Source organism: Lissotriton vulgaris, chromosome 12 (assembly GCF_964263255.1).
Source record: "Lissotriton vulgaris chromosome 12, aLisVul1.2, whole genome shotgun sequence".
NCBI lineage: Eukaryota > Metazoa > Chordata > Amphibia > Caudata > Salamandridae > Lissotriton > Lissotriton vulgaris.
This window is the reverse complement of record NC_141700.1, coordinates 766,506,771-766,525,630: the sequence shown is the minus strand read 5'-3', so window position 1 is coordinate 766,525,630 and position 18,860 is coordinate 766,506,771. Positions and strand designations below refer to the sequence as shown.

Sequence of the window (18,860 nt, the reverse complement as noted above, 5' to 3'; positions counted from 1 at the left end):
AACGTTACCTATCCACCTGCCAGTGATTAACATAACAGAACAGATTGTCTACGTGTGCTTTCTCTTTCTTTCTTTATACATTCTTTGCTTTTTTTTAAATAAATGCTCTTTTTATTGAGCCTCCTTTGTCTCCTTAATGGAAAAGTGCAGGTAGTTAGCGTCACAGAGTACCTGCTTGCCCCTCAGAAGTTCCTGTACTGTCCCGTCACTACCCTCGACAACTAATTGATTCAATTTCAAAGGAAATGCCTTTTCTGAACAGCAGACACACTTTATATTCACTGTGCTCATGGGCCTGATAGCAGTGCTCTGCGCGTTTCACAATTCCATGTTATCAGCACCTTACGCTCTCATCCAAGAAGAACACGGCAGTAAGCTCCACTCTGGCGCACACCTGACGATTCAACATGATTTTTATTGGTTAGAAGCAATCCATGGCTGCCACAGGTGCTATACAAACAGCCTCTACCTTAACATAAAACAGCATACCAAAACAATGCAGAGATGGCATGCTTGTACCTTCCCAGCACTGGTGGCGATGTCCGGACGGCTGCAGCGGGGGCTGAAAAGATGGCAGTGGGACACTGGTTGCCATGGGATAGAAAGCGTAAGAGCTCGCAGTGTCTGCAGCCTTAAAAACCCTGGTGTAGGCCTTTTAATAGGAGAGCAAGTGCAGCTCCTCCGATAGGCCCCGGTACCAGCTCTCACTAAATTATTAGAGCCGTACAGTACAGTGAATATTCAATCTCTGCAGCCCCTCACTGTCTGCCCGCCGATCCTCACCGCCTGTCCGCCGGTCATGTCCGCGGCTTCCCTGATCTACGCTGCTCGTCGTCACTGCTCCTCCCTGCGCTGATCTCCACCGCTCCTCCCCATGCTGTTCTCCGCCGCTCCTGTACGCCGCTCCTCGCGTGTACGCCGCTCCTGATGTCAGCAAAGACGTCGTGGCTGGCGCGACTTTGAAGGGACTACTTTTTTTTTAACTTATATTTTTTAATAACGTATTTATTTTTAATTTATATAGCCTATGTCCATCTGCACACCCTGAGGATTACAACGATGTATCGGGTGTGTGGATTGGCGTTGTGGTTCCCGAGTTTACCCGCCTCAAAGCCTCAAAGTTCTTCTTTTATAATAGTAGTATAGATTAAACCTTTCGACTGCTCTATTCTCTGCTGGTTGGTAAAATGAGGTGGTTTTATGAGTAAAGCCATTCTCCTTTGCAAATGTTTTAAAGATAGCAGAAATAAATTGTGGACCATTGCCTGACACTATACATTTGGGAAGACGTTCTCTAAGGAATAACTTTCATAAGAAGTTGACAATGGTTTTTGCATCGGCATTCTGTCCCACTTTGACTTCTGGCCAGTTAGAAAAATGGTCCACTAGCACAATGAGGAACAATTGTTCTCCCTGTTCCCAAATAGGACCACAAATATCAATGCCTAGTCTAACCCAAGGCATACAGGGACTGGCAAGGGGCTGGAGGGGTGGCCAAAGCATGTGTTGTGATTTGTCAGAATTCTCACAAGCTATGCAGTTCCTGACTTTTCTCTCAATTTCAAGATCACAACCCGGCCACCAATACGAGTTTCTTACTCTGCTTTTAGTCTTCCCTATGCCCAGGTGTCCTTCATGACAAATGTCTAAGAGTCTTGCACGTAAAGTGGAGGGAGGTATGACTTTGACATTCCTAAGTAATAAGTCTCCTTCACTAGACAATTCGTCTCTGAGTTCTCAGAAGGTGTGCAATTGTTCAGGAATAGACTTTTTGGTAGGCCAACCATCTTCTCTGTACTTTTTTACTTCAAGGAGAGTAGTATCTCTCTCAAGGGCTGTGGTATGTGATATGCCGGGTACCTCCTCAAGTATGTTTGCAACACAGAATGTTTTGATATCCGAGTTCTGACTTACCGTGCTTGGCAAAGGCAACCGACTTAAACAGTCAGCCACACGATTCTTGATTCCAGGCACATACTCACATTGTAATTAAAATCCATCATTTTGACGGAAATGGGTGTGAGACAGGAAGAGGCACTCTGTAGGCGCTTAGTGGAGAGTACTTTGGCAAGTGGTTTGTGGTCACTTCTAAGGGTGATCTGGTACCCCCATATATACTGCCTAAAGTGCTCTAAGCCCCAGGCGCATGCTAGAGCTTCACGCTCGATCACAGAGTACCTTTCGTCTGTAGGTGTGATTGAGCATGAGGCAAATGCCACTGTTACTTCATTACCTGCTTCAGTGATTTGACTGAGGACTTCTCCTAGGCCTCTACCACTAGCATCAGCGGTGACCACACTGTGAAGGAAAGGATTAAATCCTTGAAGAGGAGGAGCATTGCAAATATCATCTTTAATTCTATTGAATGCTTCTTCACAAGTGGTGTTCCATTCGAATTTGTTTTTTAGTTTCGCATGTTCTCTCAAAGCGAAAGTTTTTGAGGAAAAGTTGCGGACAAACTTGGCACAAAATTCGGAGAGGCCTAGGAAGGCTCTTACATCCTCCCTGTTTTTAGGAGAGGGGTCTTTTTGATGGCAGAGACTAGTTCTTTTTTTGGTTTTATGCCACTTCCATTAATCTCGTGCCCTAGGTATGTGACCTCAATAATGGCAAATTTGCATTTATGGACATCAGCGGTGAGACCATGACAATCTAGGATACTTAGTACCCTGTTTAGTTTGTCATCATGTTCCTTCCTATTGCTGCCCATCACCATAATGTCGTCCTGAAAAATGAGGAGATCTTTTTCGTTTTTAAAAAGAGTACGCATCAATCTCTGGAACATGGCAACAGTCAAGGCCAATCCAAAGAGCACCCTTCTAAATCTAAAACATCCCAATGACGTAACAAAAGTGGTGTGGCTCCTACTTTTGGGGTGTAAGGCTACTTGGTGGTAGGCTGAACTTAAATCAATAGTGGAAAACCACTTAGTTCCATATGTGTAGGACAGCATCTCACTGATTCTTGGCAACGGAAATTGGTCTATAAGGATGTTTTTATTAAGATCTTGTAGATCCACACATAAGCGGAACTTACCATTGGATTTCTTTGCGATGACCAAGGGCGAAACCAACTCGGCCGATTCCACTGGTTCAATGATGACAGACTCGTGCAGCCTAATAAGTTCAGTTTCTACTTCACTAGTAATGGAGAAAGGAATGTTTCTAGATTTATGTATGCAAGAGATAGCATTTTCTTTGAGTTTAATCTCGTGGACGAACCCTTTAAGTTTACCAATGTTCTCAGAGAATACACGAGGATACCTTCTGACAATCGTGTTCTTGTAATCCTCATCTGTTTGTAGTGTGAGCACGGGATCAGGGCTGTTTGGGTCAAGAATTATTGCCAAATTCCCTTGATCGATCCATCCTAAAACAGAGGGATCGACCACAGAGAGATACAGCTTTCCCAAAACTTGTTGTGTCTTAAATTGGAACTGCAATTCTCTGAAGCCTAGCATTTCAATGTGTTCCCCAGTGAATGTTTTAGGAGATATGTCATGATTTAGCAAATGGTTACCGATAACAGGAACACATTTTTCTAACCATACATTCTTATTTACAATTGTATAGGGAGATCCAGAATCCACAACAATGGAGATCTCCACACCTCCGATATTTAAATGGCACATGGGTTTTCTACCTCTGTGCAACACATTATCCTCAACTTGTAACACACATAAATTCATGTCATTATCATTAGATAAATAAGTTAGTTCTTGGTCCTCAGGTACAACCAGTTTTACATTTCTACTACCTCTTGGTTTTCTCTGACACAGTGCAAGGAAATTACCAATAATCCCACATTTAGAAAATTCTGCTTTAGTGCAGTACACATTTTATCATTTGCCAAGTGGTATCTGCTGCCACATCTACAGCATTTTCTATCATCAGACAATTTTGTTCTAGTATTAGTGTCTTTCCCCTGTGTGGGGTTAGAACGCAGGGGAATATTGTAAACTTGAAACCTTGGCTATGGTAGATTTGTCCTCAGTAATCGTCTTCTCTTCCATTAAAACCGCCTTTGTGCATCTGCCTGTTAATTCCGTGCATTTGACGTTTTCTAGGACTTCTATAAGCGGCAGTTCTCTTTCGCCAACAGTTTCTCCTGAATGGTCTTACTGGCCGCTGGCATAACAATTTGGTCACAAATAAATTTGTTGTGCAAAGGACCAAAACGGCAAGTAAGGGCTACATTCTTTTAAGCAGCTACAAAGACTTCCGCCAATTCTTCAGCACTCTGTTTACATTGGAAAAATGTATATGTAATTGCAGAAATGGAAATAGTGAGTTTGAAGTACATAGACAAATCTTCCAGTGCAATTTTGTAGACATCCCCCTCCCTAGGCTTTTTTTTGATGCGATTGTAAATTTTCACAGCTTTTGCGCCTAAACAGTGGAGAAGGATTTTTTCCTTCCTCTCAGGGGTAAGTTTTTCTTCATCCTCAAATGTAGAGATGGGTTGCTGATCTTCCTGCCTCAATTTCTCCTGTTCTGCTGAAGTCCTGCTGCTGTCAGCAACTCCTGCTCTGCTCTGTTCCGCTGAAGTCCTGCTGCTGTCTACCCAGCTCTGGTGTGATTCTTTCCCATCTAAACCACTGATCCCATCTGCATCCAGTCGCAATGCCTTCCTAGAAGAATGCGGTGAGATTGGTGCCTTTGACGGGTTTGTCTTTCGCTGGTGTGGTCTCTGAATTCCTTGGCTGGAGAGGCGTCCTCTCTGAGGGGTTCTGCGCGATTCCTGCCAAGCGGCTTCTCAACAAGAATTTCCTCAGAGTACAGTCATATACGGCGTGACGTCATTGTACGCACGCATTCACGGCCATCTTGGGATTGGAATCCTCCTAGTTTACAATATACGTGTAACATGCGTTTGCCTATTGGAGACACGCACACTTTATTTCTTCAAATTTTACCATTCGATGTGTTTCTTTCTTTAAAAACACATTCACTACGTGTGTGCAACCTATCCGTGATATGCACGCCTTGAATATTGCTGCCTTTTGAATGTTTCAAATGCAGTTCTACGTGCATCTTCTTCATCGGTGATATGCACACCTTTATTTTTCTGCTGTAGTGCATCGTTTTACCATCTGCATCATCTTACACTTCCCTGGCACTTTATTCTCAACTGTAACACCCTCAACTTTATTCATTATTGTACTAATATACTTACCGACGTGCGTTCCATGCATCCGGTGACTTGCACACCTCTTCTCTTCAATCGGCAGAGTTACATTGTGTCTTTCTATGAATCACATAATATCCTTGACGTGATATATTTTTTAGGAGTGAACATTTTAAATGTAAGATCTACCTCTTGTAACTCTACCACCAATTTTTTTCACATCCTTTCTCATCGTTATGGCATCAGACAACATATGGAATCTTACTCCACCTCAGCCATTTATTCCATCCTCGTCGCCAAATTTGTAAATACGAATGACACTGGAGGTAAGTTGAAATGTCTTTATTCAAGAAACGCCACTGACACCAAGGGCACGTCTCCATATGAGCTCCTAGGAACCGCACCTGCCACTCCAACCATTGCCCATGTCCAAGATTCTACCCATAGAACCAAAGGACGTCATAGAACACTTGGGCATGAGGACGCGGCATGAGAAGGGGCGGGAGGAGAATACACGAATGCGGAACAAGGTTAAAGAACAAAGGGCATAACGATAAACATAACATGCAAGCTTGCCTCCCAAAATCTTCCCATTGAAACGCTGGCCAGCACTCCTCTTCAGCAAAACTGCACGACCACACAGCTGCACCGCCCGGTACTACAGCGGCCAAACTCTGATGCACCTCAATTACAGAAATGTACAGCTGTGCTGTCTAGTGCTCAACTGGTGGGCTCGTCACACATGTGGTAAACTGTCCTCATACTAGTCACCAATATTTAGTTAGGAAATAGTAATGACCCAGAAAACATCAGGTATGGTTAATAAGGATTTCATTTCATACAAACTAGTTCCATTAAACAAGCCCACCAGCCAGCATCCCCACAACTCTGATTATTTCTCCAACCATCACTCCGTCCGTTAGCCCTAGAATCCAAACACAGCAGGAATCCTGGATGCTGGCAATGTTCATTTAAAGGTAAGTTTCTTCATATGTTAATAAACAATACTGAGACCCCAAGATAAAACAAGCTACAAAAAACCTTAGTGGGAAAGAAGGGCATTTACAGTGCAGAGTTTCAAATTTCCTGCCCTTCAAATTTAAGTTGTGCCTGACCATGATTAAAATGTAACATAACATAACCATTGGTCAGAACTTGCAGAGCCAGCTGGTTGTGCTTCCTCCTAAATGTGATTGCTGTCTTCAGCACCAAGATATCCACTACAGGGTGTATGCACTTTGTATGTGGTTTAATGGAGTTATTGGTAAGTAACAGTAAAGGATACAAAAAAGTGCTGTCCCTTTGTTGGTTGGTTCCATCATGATCATCCATCTATATGTGTTCCCCACTCACCCCAATGTGTCTTTTCCTCCTTGTTCCATCAGGTCCAGTTGGCAGCGCCCTCAGCATGCAGTATGGGGAGCGAGCTGTGGTGATGGCTGGAGGGGTCTTCACCTGTCTGGGAACTGTACTGGCTTCATTTTGGAAGCTCCTTGACGCACCTCTACCTCTCCCTTGGAGTCTTGACAGGTAAGAGACATTCCCTGTGAATGGAGGATGGGCTATGAGTGTGTGGGAGTGATGCTTCATACTTTGGAAGCAAGAGAGTACATGTGATGTGGTCATTAGCACCATACTTCTTCCTTCATACTGAATACTGCCCCCACACTTTTAGGAGTTTTTTCATGAGCAACACTTACACAAAGGGAATTTGGGGGATAGCGTAGTGGTTCATGGCTTGGTCTGCTTTATTGCTTCTCTACCTTCATTCCCATTGTATTTGATGTATTACTTTCTCAGTTATGTGACATTCAGTTAGGTCTTTAGATCTAATCGTATGTTAGTAAGGAATCTGAAAGCTAGAAGGTAGTTCAACATCCGGGGTGTCGTGGAATAAATTACTTGAAATAGACAAGTGCAGAACTCTCTTCACATTTAAGACCGAGAAGGGACCTAGAAAACATGTTGAATTCATTTCCTGATAAATAGAATACAAAGACATTGGAGAACTTCTATAAAACATCTCTGATTCACACAACTCCCTCCACACAAGTGTGTGAATATATGGTGTATGAATCTAGTGCAGAAGGTTCCATCACGCAGATGACTCAAGGGCTACCCTGTTAGAAGCAATGACGAGGAGGAATGTTGTAGTTTGCACATTGTTTTATTACTCATAATCCTGCTTTTAATTGTTTCATATAGTTTTTATTTGAGTCTTATCATGCATTTCCCCTTCCCTTTGCTATGTCCTCTCTCTCTTTTCCCTCCCTGTCTTTTGCTTTTTTGTGTTCTGACTGTGAGGATTCTGTTTTCTTTGTTCTTTGATGTAACCAATATGATTCATCGTTTTCGATACCTATTACCGGCAGGGAGCTACATTAAAAGTCATTCATAAGTTCTGTGTCCTGGAAGTTTTGATTTCTACAGGAAGCTACAAATGGGTTTTCTGTGGTAGCTCTGTGTCTAGATGTGTGTGTGTGTGTGTGTATGTGCGCCTGTGTGTAAAAGCGGTTCCTCAGAGTCTTAATTGGACTACATTGAGGAAGCACACCAAGAAAAAGAACATGGCACAAGTGGTGGGTGTGTGTTACAACTGAGGCAGATCATAACAATCTTGGTTTTCTTCCCTCTCAGGTTTTGGTTGGGCTCTTGTATATTCACCAACCATGGGCGCCATTCCAAAGCACTTTGTCCGCCAAAGGGGCCTAGCACTGGGCTTGGCACTCTCTGGAAATGGCTTCTCCTCTATCCTCTTCTCACCACTCTTCCAAGCTTTCATTGACATCTACAGCTGGCGAGGGGCCCTCCTCATCATCTCAGCAATAGAGTTGAACCTGTGCATCTGTGGGGCTCTACTTAGACCAGTCCGTGCACCGCAAGACCACCGCCCTGGCCAACTAGAAGTAGAGAAGTCATCTAAGTATGCCTTGTTTTTGCGCACGATGGCCTCTGACCTAGACCTCAGTCTGTTCCGGAACCGTGGCTTTGTATTGTACCAAGCTGGCATGTTGCTTGTCTCTGCTGGTAACTTCCTGGTTTACGTCCACCTGGTGTTACACGGCAAGGAGATGGGCCTTAGCAGCTATGAGGCAGCCTTTCTCATGTCAGTGACAGGTCTAGCAGACACATGCTTTCGCCCTCTATCAGGATGGTTTGCTGACCTTAAGCTACTTACGACGTTGCAACTCTTGGTGCTTTGGACTTCATCAACTGGGCTCAGTCTGCTCTTCTTGCCCCTTAGCAGCACCTTCCCTGGCATTATGGCCCTTGGGCTCATTTATGGCCTGAACACCGGTGCCTTTACACCACTGTTTTTTGCTGTGCTGCCTGATCTGGTGACCATTGAGAGGACGACCAGTGCTGTGGGGCTCTCCATGATGGTCATGGGCTTTAGTGCATTGCTAGGTCCCCCATTTTCAGGTAAAGGAATTGAAATAAAGTAAATCAGATTGCAAGGGACTTTGGAGAAGTTAAGTAGAGAGGGAGTAAGAAATAGAGTAGTATAAGAGGGATGTATGAAAGGGTAGGAAGTGGAAAACATCACCACACCACAAATGCATAATAAATATTGGACTTGGATGAGGTTAGGAATATGTGGCTGGGTATGGGTAGAAAAGAAGAAACAATATGCAGTGTTGTAGCTGGTTATTTCTACAAAAATATAGCATTGAGTGACAACACCAGTCACTACACATTAACAGATTACTCTAGTATGCACATGCATATAGCAGCTGGAGTCTGTCTCTTATTAACTTTATTTCACACAAAAAATAAGAGGGAGAGGGTAAATGACTCTGCTACCCCAAACCCTCCTGAACTAAGCTTCACACACTAAGAGGGGTAGAGAGGAACAAAAGACCAGATAGAGCATGCAGGGACATACACAGAGTTAGTAAAAGTGCCCTCACTCACACACAAAATTGTGTGTGACATGATTCATCATCGGGTTTGCTTACAATACACCCTGGTGTAGCCACACACAGGGTGGAGCATAGGGGGGGGGGGGGGGGGGGGGAACATCAAACAAATCAGACAAATATGGAAAAATGTACACAACGGTAAGTACAAAGTGTTACCACCCTGACTGGGAAAAGACGTGATAAGGATTAGTGCAGTGTAAGTGATAATAAAACTGCCTCGTAGGTACTCAAACCAATTTTTTATTCCGGAGTCCCACGGACAGGATTAAAAGTAAGATGGAGTGGGTATATTTATGAGAAACAAAGACTCACATCAACCCCCCATAAGAAAGACTGCTAAAGTCAACATGTTTCGACCAAGATCACTATTCAGGATACAAAAGAGCAGGAATCCTGCTTAATGGAGGCTTTCCCCTTCTAACCACCGGGATACATATACGAGTTTATTAACCCAAAAGGCTTGAACTGGCAGCGGGCTGGGTGACCCTCCGAGGACACAACTGTCCCTAGGACGGTGCACGCCTGCTCTTTTGTACCCTGAATAGTGACCTAAATAAGGTAATACAGTGGGGACTGGAATGTATAGGGAGTCCTGAAGAAGACGGTTGAGACCCGTAAATTTGGGCACATAACACTTTGGTCGAAACATGTTGACTTTAGCAGTCTTACTTATGGGGGGTTGATGTGAGTCTTTGTTTCTAATAAATATACCCACTCCATCTTACTTTTAATCCTGTCCGTGGGACTCCGGAATCAAAAGATGGTTTGAGTACCTACGAGGCAGTTTTATTATCACTTACACTGCACTAATTCTTATCACGTCTTTTACCAGTCAGTGTGGTAACACTTTGTACTTACTGTTGTGTACATTTGTCCGTATTTGTCTGATTTGTTTGATGTTTTTCCCCCTCCCCTATGCTCCACCCTGTGTGTGACTACACCAGGGTGTATTGTAAGGAGACCCGATGATGAAGCATGTCACACACAATTTTGTGTGAGTGTGGGCACTTTTACTAACTCTGTGTATGTCCCTGCATGCTCTATCTGGTCTTTTGTTCCTCTCTTATTAACTTTATACCATGGACTTTTGTTAGGCAAGCCGCTCCTGAGGACATAAAAAGTGGTCATGAAGGAGTTCCTTTCCACTTCAGGGCCCCAAATCCCTCTCTGAGAGTTTTTTCAAGAATATGGGAATACCACTCGTTATCCTAAAGCTTCAGTCAAAAATGTGACCCTATGACTGTTTCCCAAATTATCCTCGTGCAAGAGGATCTCCTACATTCTCTTCGGGAATATTCTATATAGTATACCAAAGGGTCAGTGGGAAAGGAGAAAGAAGGGAAATAGAGTATTTAAGGTCTTGCATTACAGTGCACCTTCTCAACTACATACACAACATATGATATAAAACACTTGGTTTTGAAATGATTCAAATAAGACTGCACATTTGCTAGACCTTAAACCAGGTGCGATTTCTGGTTGCCCTCCTTGTCATAACTCTAAATGTGCATTGGTCTTTTCCATGCCATCTGTTATGATTTCCTATTTATCCTTGACAAACAAGGTTCATGAAGATTGGATCTTCATATCATGTTCATGCGTGAACCCTGGCGAATCTTCAGCACAATTGCATTCTTACGAACTCTTCCAATTTTGGTTTGTTGGATCTCTGGTCTAAATATGCAGCACCAATCTCTGGCTAGCCAGGTATGTTTTTTCATAGTGAAATCTTTGCGACCATTTCCCTCAACCTTTCCTTGTTTCCTCTGCACATTCCTGACTATGTTTTCAATATTCTGCTGTGGATCCATGAAGGGGACATTTTTTGTGCCAGGAGGGACACAACTTTAGACAATCCTGTACCAGGATTGGGTGTGGTAGGTAAACCCAAACCATGTCCTGTAGAGCTTCCTTGCCTGTGATATCCTTCTCCTTGGTTAACTGCAAACATTCCCCCACGAGGCAATTTACCTTTTCTCACCATATATTATCACATTAAAAGGGGGGTCATTTTCTCAACTCTCAGTAAGCTTCCCACTTACAAATGCAATTCATCTTTCTCATCGCAATATTGTTTGAGGTTATTTTCCAAAGCTTGTTTTTTAGGTTGATCATCTATATATTGGTTGATTTTGATAAGGACATCATCTTCTGCATATTCCACATCCTACTCATCTTTGGTAAAAGTTTCTAGTCTGGTATTCAGAGCTCCATCTTCAATTGTGTGACTTTCCTTTTCTATATCTGTCACTGGTAAGCAGGATAAACTATCGGCTGCTAAATTTCTCTGTAAGTAAGCATTCCATGACAAAGTTATAGCCATCTACCCCTATGATTCATTTGAACATTCTAAGGGTAATCCTTTCTGAACCTTTAGTAGTGAAATCATAAATTAATGGTTTGTGTTCAGTACAAACAGTGAACTGCTTTCTCCACAGGACATGTATTAAATGATTCACTGGCCAGTAACAAGCTAGGGCCTCTCTTTTCACTACAGAATAATTCTGCTAAGGCATCTTTCAGGGACCTAAGTGCAGAACTCTCAAGCTACTGTTTGCTGTTCACCATTGAGATAAAGTCAGCCCGACCCTCTTATACTGGCATCTGTGTTTCTCCCAACATCAAGGGGATGAAGAGATTTGTTCCTTGATCACGTTGAAAACTTTCTTACATGAGTCATTGTGTTAAAACTGGACCATCTTTTTAAATATAGTTCTAAAGGGGCTACACTGCAACAACATATTTTTTATATATTTAAAACAATATTTTGTAAGACCTAGGACTTATTTGAGCTGCTCCTTATCACTGGGAGACGGTACCATTTTTACTACTATGACTAAATCATGTTTTGACTTTATTCCCTCATGGGAAATGATGTGGCCAAAGTAGTTTATGGATCCTAATTTTTTCTTTCTTTCTGTATCTCTTGAACTCTCCAAACATTCCTTAAGTTCTGATTATGTTTCTCCTCCACCTCACCATGAACTTAGTGCCATATGTATGAAGAAAACGATTTGCGATTCTGAAATAGCGATCATTACCGAATCGCAAAATCAGAATCGCAAATCGGGATGTAACAACTCAATCGCAAATATTTAGCGATTCGCCCAAAATCGCTAAATATTTGCGCGATGGGTATTCGCGATTCCTTAAATGTAAAAAATCGCAAAAAAGCGAGTTCGCACCCCGAAAATCGCTAAATTGCTCAACCGCACCCAGAAAATTGCTAAATTGCGCAACCGCACCCCAAAAATCGCTAAATTGCGATGTTCCCACGCGAAATATTGCAATTTAGCAATTTTCTGGAAACATCCAATCGCAATCCTGATGCTTTATGATGACATCACCATCCAGGAAGTGAGTGATTTCCCATGGTGCTTCTGGATTGAGACAGAGAGTGTGAGAGTGTTGTTTGGTACTGAGGAGCCATGGCAGAAGGTGGAAACCAGGATGTCCCAGCAAGCCAGCAGGAGCAGCAAGAAGGGGAAGCAGGCATGAAGAGGAAGCTCAAGTTCTCTGAGGCTGAACTAGAGACCCTCATTACCGAAATGGTGCCACACCATGGGGCATTATTTGGGAGGAGTTCCCACAAGGTGCCAGAAGCCAGCAAGAGGCGGATTTGGGAGGGCATCCAAGCCAAAGTGAATGCCCTAGGAGTGACCCACAGGACAGTTGAAGTGTTGCGGAAGAGCAGGTACGACCTGCGCCAGCGCTCCAAGGAGAAGTTGGCTGCCAGGCTGGAGCAGTCCCAGCTCACCGGTGGGGGAACCTCCAACGTCCCTGACTCTACACCACTGGAGGAGCTGGTAGAGGGCACACTGCCTCCACAGAGTGTTGCGGGCGTGTCCGTGCTCGACAGCTCAGCAAAACCAGCTGCAAGACCAGGTAAGAAGCATGCCTCCCCACCCTAAACCACCCCCAGCAACCCCCTGTAGCGACCTAGGGATTAGGGGAACCACATGTCAGGCTAGAGCAAGTACACATGCAGTCACAGCAATGTAATGTAGAATGTAGCATCAGAATTTCACAATGTACACATGTGCAGGTCAGGAAAGGTGAATGACACAAGTAAAGTCAGGGAACACTGTGAAATAATTTATTTGAATATCACATGTAATGAAAAAATAAGTAATGTGTGCTGTTCTATCCACAGCACCTGCAAGTGGGAAGACTACAGCCAGTGCAACTGACACAGGACCCCAAGTCTCAGGAGAAGGCAGACATGGCCATGATACAGATGGGGAGGGCAGTCCTTTCATCCGACCACAGGGACACAGTAGGAGGAACGTCGGGCCATTCAGAATTATGGATGATGAGGATGAGGAAAATGAAAATGTGCAGTCTGATGCACCAGTACCCCAGCAGCAGGAGTCCAGACCACAGTCCAGAGGCAGGCGTAGACCCCGTACGGCCATCAGCTCCAGTGTGCAACAAGAAGAATCTGTGTTTGCCGGCCTAGAAATGCACATGCTTCAGGTTCACCGCCTGCAAGCGAAACACATGAAGGCCATTCAGAGAGAGATCAGGGCAGGGAACAGAGGAATACGCGAGGAAATCAGGGGGGCTGTGCAGGAGCTGATTGCAGAGTTGAGAGCTGAACGCACAGCCAGGCGCAAAGAAATGGCCCTCATGGACCACTACACGCGTGCTATTAATCGCCTGGCCTCCTCCACCAATATGCTGGCAAGGCGTGCCATAGAGACCCAGCGAGAGTTCTCACATGGTATCCAGGACATAGCCACTGTGGTAGTGCAGTCAACTGCCACCCTGGATGAGCTGCGTGCGCTGCGTACTGCTGGACCCGGGGTGCTTACCCCCAGTGAGGAGGACTCACAGTCGGTGCGGAGCTCAAATACACCACCACCCACTGTTGAGAGGAGCCATAGTGGCCAGAGCACCAGGCCTGCCACACAACAATAGGGACTGCAGCAAAATGACTATTCCACACAGGGGGGATATGGGGCCAGCAACAGTGTAGCACTTGCTGTACCAATGACTGATTTTGTTGCACTGTGATTGAAACATGTGTTTCGGTTTAGGAGAGTTCATCCATGTTTTGTTGGATGTGTGACATTGTTGCTTTGGGAATTAAACACGTTTGCAAAGCAAGAAGTTGTCATTGTATCATTTTCACTCACCTAGAAGTAGTTCTGCATGATCTCATCACGCCTCTGTCGCTCAGCTGCAGCAGCAGCTATGCCAGCTTCCATGTGTATGGGTCCAGGTCCCTCCACGTCAGAGGATTCTGAGTCACTCAACTCCATAGGTGTCCCTTTCCTGGTTGCAATGTTGTGGAGCATGGCACAAGCTACAACAATTTTGCAGCACGTCTCAGGGCTGTATTGGAGGGCTCCTCCACTTTTGTGGATGCATCTGAATCTGCGCCTCAAAATCCCAAATGTTCTCTCGATGGTGCCTCTTGTTGAAATGTGTGCCCGGTTGTAGCGCCGCTCCCCAGCAGTGGCAGGATTCAGTTAGGGTGCCAGGATTAAATCCCGGACTGCATAGGCACTGTCCCCTGTGGGTGGAAATGTTTAAAGGTCAGTCACTGCGATGCACATGCTGGCCATGAGAAATATAGGCTGACAGTGTGTGCTGTTACCTAGTAGGTATCCCTCTCCAAATTCCCCTCTTGAGAGTCTACGGTATAGCCCACTGTGACGGAATATGAAGGCGTCATGTGTGCTTCCTGGGTACTTTACCACTATATCGGTGATTATGTTTTTGGCATCACACACCATCTGTATGTTCAGTGAGTGGTAGCATTTCCTGTTCCGGAATACATACTCTATGTTTGAGGGGGGTGAAATGGCAACATGTGTTCCATCTATACATCCTATGACGTGGGGGAATTGGGCTATGTTGTAAAATTCCTGCTTGGTCTGTGCTAGTTCCTGTGGGGTGCTGGGGAAGTGTATGTGGTGTTGCATCCTATGTGTCATGGCGTCGAGGAACGCATGGAAGAAGCGCGACAGGGCAATCTGTGACACCCCTCCTGCAGAGGCTATGACCCCCTGGAAACTACCTGAGGCCAGCAGGTGTAGTGAACAGAGGACCTGGATGTGTGTGGGTAGGGCTTGTGTCCTGCGGGTGGGTTGTTCTAGGTGGGGCCTGAGTTCCTCAATCAAATCAAGTATGCTCTCTTCCTCCAGTCTGTAATGGGTGTAGATATCCTCCTAAGTGCGTTGGAAGATGGTGGTGCGCAACCGGAATATCCTCTCCTGCCGTCTCCTCCTCTGCGCCAGAGCTCTCACTGTTCGCCTCCTCACTATCATGTACAGCCCGGACATTGTGGTAGGGAGTGTGTTGCATTCTGGGTTTCAATTTATACTTTGCACCTGGTTACCACCTGCTCCCACTTGATGGTAATTGCGATTCCTTATTTTGCGATTTTGCTTAATTCGCTATTTGCGATTGGTTGATACATTCCATTGCGATTTCTAAATAGCGATTTCCAGTTTTGCGAATTTCGCTAACGGGTTTCATCGCAAATTTGGAAATCGCTATTGTAATCGCTATTTACCACTTTCGCAACGTTTGGGAATCGCTATTTTGCGATTCCTTATTTTGCATGCGTTTTTTGCTTCATACATTGCGATTAGCGATTTTTTAGTCGCAAACGCTATTTTTAACGATTCGCAGCGTATGCGACTGATTTTTGGCTTCATACATATGGCCCGAAGAATATTATCCTGAAAACAGACAACTTCGGGTAAGTCTTTCAAAATATGTTGCATAATGCGTTGGAATATAGCAGATGCTGAAGCTAACCAGAAAGACATGCAACAACACCTGTAGACTGCCCACAAAGTAACAAAGGAGGTGGAAACTGTTTCAGTAAAGACCGTTTTAGCCTAAAGTTATTTTTGTAGCAGTACACTGGAAATTGATTACCCAGTATTTTCCTAAGTCACGAAAATTGTATTTAGTATTTTTGAAGGAAGACGGTGTTGTATGCGGATGTTGCCACACCATCACACAGGCCAATTAAGGAGCTGGGAAGGGGATTCAAAAGGGCAACCAACAGAAACCGCATTGGACGTAGATGGGAGGGAACTAGAAGGAGCTAGAGGGAGATTAAGTGGAATAAGAAATGCCTGGGAAGAATAATTGAGGGCAGTAGAGTAAGCATGATGGTGGAATTAGGATGAATATGGAATAAGAAGATTGTGAGGGCACTCCTAGGAGTTGGAAAGGAGGTGAAAGGGCACTAGAAGAGTCTGGGAGAAGATTAAATGGTATTAGAAAGACTGTGGCAGAAGTCTGGCGAGCATTTAACTGAGAAGACTCTAGAATTGGGATGGAAATAGTTTAAAAGATTAGAGGGCACTCTTTGGAAATGGGAGTGTCCAAGCCTAGGTAAGAAGGGAGGAGATGAGATTTGAGATGGAGATGAGAAGCCACTAAAGGTAATTGGAAGTGAGCTGGGCATTAGAAGGCAATTGAAAGTGGATGAAAAAATGGCTCTGAAACAGACATAAAGAAACATTGGTGTTGATGGGAAGGTGGCACAAGAGGGTTCAGATAAATAGATAGATAGTAGAGGAGACTTTATGGAGTTTGGCTAGCTGGGACGGGGCTAGGAGGAACTATTACGCCAATGGGGCAGGGTTTGAGATGTAGTTTGGCTTTTAGGCATGTTGTCTGCAGCTTTCATGTTTCATGATGGCCACTATTTGTGTCCCACCCTTGTCTTTTTTCAGGATTCCTCAGAGACCTCACCGGGGGCTTCACAGTCTCTTTTCTTGTCTTTGGGGGACTGACGTTAGTCGGGAGTGGCTTTATGATGTGTATCCGCGTGTTCTCCCCTGGAACGCCATTGCCCTGCCTGATGCAGAAGAGAAGTGATTTGCCACATACTGAAGAGGAGCCACTGGCATCTACCATGCTGATGAGACTATCATCGATGGACCAATCTATGGACACCTCGAAGACCACATAAATGTGTCCGGTTAGTTATAGTCATTTTGGGAAAACCAATAAATACCAATACCAATAAATGGCACCAGTGTGTCAGGTCCAGATATCCTTACTACTGAATAGATGTTTATACTCATACAGAGGTATAGTCTTCAAAGGTAAAGAATAGTGTTCTGTCAAAGTGGATTATAATTAAAAGAAAAACACATGGCAATCATGGCAAGCTGAGGACTGAAATTAGCAGATCTATGAAGGCCTCAGAGAGCATATTAGAGGTCCAACTCATGTATCTATGCGGGTCAGCGGGGTCATACACAGGGGCTCCAAGGAGCAGACACAGGAACACCAATGGCAAATGAAGGATTTTGAGAACACACTCACAGGTTCTCAATGTCACCATTATATGAGCACCGTAACAATAAGGGTTGCACAATATAGGTTATAGGGTATAGTGTATATATCCAGCCATTTCATAATTCACTTATAGGTCCTCAATGGAGCACTGATGGGGGTCTCTAAAGGGATGCTCAGGGGCTTGACAGCACTTGTACCCAGGTCCATAACAGACGCAAAGGAAGTAGGAGATGGGAATGCTTGACTACTGAAGAGAAAGTCTGCAGTGAGCTGTGGATGACCTCACAGTTTTAAATAATATAATTCCTCTTAGATAAACATATTTCTGTGAGGAATCCCTGGCTCATCGTGCTGACTCAGCTTACACAATGTGGCCCTCTTCCGAAAATATTTCATGTGCTACAGGTGCAGCAAGAGGAAAACAACATTTTAGTAAAAACATAAGTTAGAAATCCTATAGCAATTTAGTAAAATAAAAATTAAATAGAATAAAAAATGTAAAACATGCAAAATGTTATTGTTCGCTATGTTGAGTTAATAAAATAATGGGAAATAATCAGAATTCAAAAACAGATTTACGTCAATGTGGTGTGGTCCCAACTTTTAGAAAATGTTTTACAGCTGTGTTTCGTGGGTGTGGGGGGCTCCAACTGTCTCCATATTCTCCAAACAATTTTATTGACACCAGGCCAAGGCTCCCATTTGAGGAAAGTCTTCTCATTACTACCTGTCAATTCAATAGGTCAAATGCCCAGCTGTAGTTGTTTTTTTTTTACTCTTTAAGTCATCAGCAGCTTTCTCTGTCTTTCAGAACTTTTCCACTCATCAGTCTTAGGGGGAAAATCCCAACAGGCAACAGGTTTCATTTTATATGAATAGAATCCCTATGCCATTGTGGCAGAGTAGAAGAGGTTATCTTCTTTAGCCCTTAGACACCTATCATGGTCCAGAGAACCAAGGGGCATATTAACGAGATGAAGTATCGCCGCTTTCTCTGCACAATTCGCCTAGAAAGGGGCGATACTTCCAGCGCCCTATTAACAAGGGCATTGCAACGCCTGCCACAAGTCCACTTTGCATGTCAGCGAGAAACATCGCTAATGACATGCAAAGTGGGCGTTCCCACGTCCAACCACATGTAAAATGTGGTTGGAGGTGGGAACACCCTATCACCAAGGCAGGCGTTGGGAGGAAAAGACCTGCGATAATCATGTTTATCGCAGGTCTGACCAGGCGTTAGGCATTGTTAACATGGGGGTGTGGATCATAAAGCTGAATCCACCCCCCATATTAACAAGGCACACATTAGCGCGTGAAAACAATGCTTGTTTTCACACGCTAATGTTCACTATCGCCGGCTATCGCAGGATTTACTATCGCTATATGTGTTGCGCGTTGATAATAACGCGCTAACACGGCGAAAAAATCCGGCGATAGCCGGCAATAGTGACATGTGCATTGTGCATTTTTTAACGCACATCTTGTTAATATGCCCCCAAATACCACTCTGCAAAATTACAACCAGCTGTGCTCCCA

At 44.2% G+C, this 18,860-nt stretch overlaps 1 pseudogene; it reads left to right on the top strand.

Moving 5' to 3' along the window:
* The first annotated feature begins 5,380 nt into the window (after positions 1-5,380).
* LOC147678639 (monocarboxylate transporter 13-like) lies at positions 5,381-16,992 on the top strand (annotated as a pseudogene).
* The last annotated feature ends 1,868 nt before the right edge of the window (positions 16,993-18,860 follow it).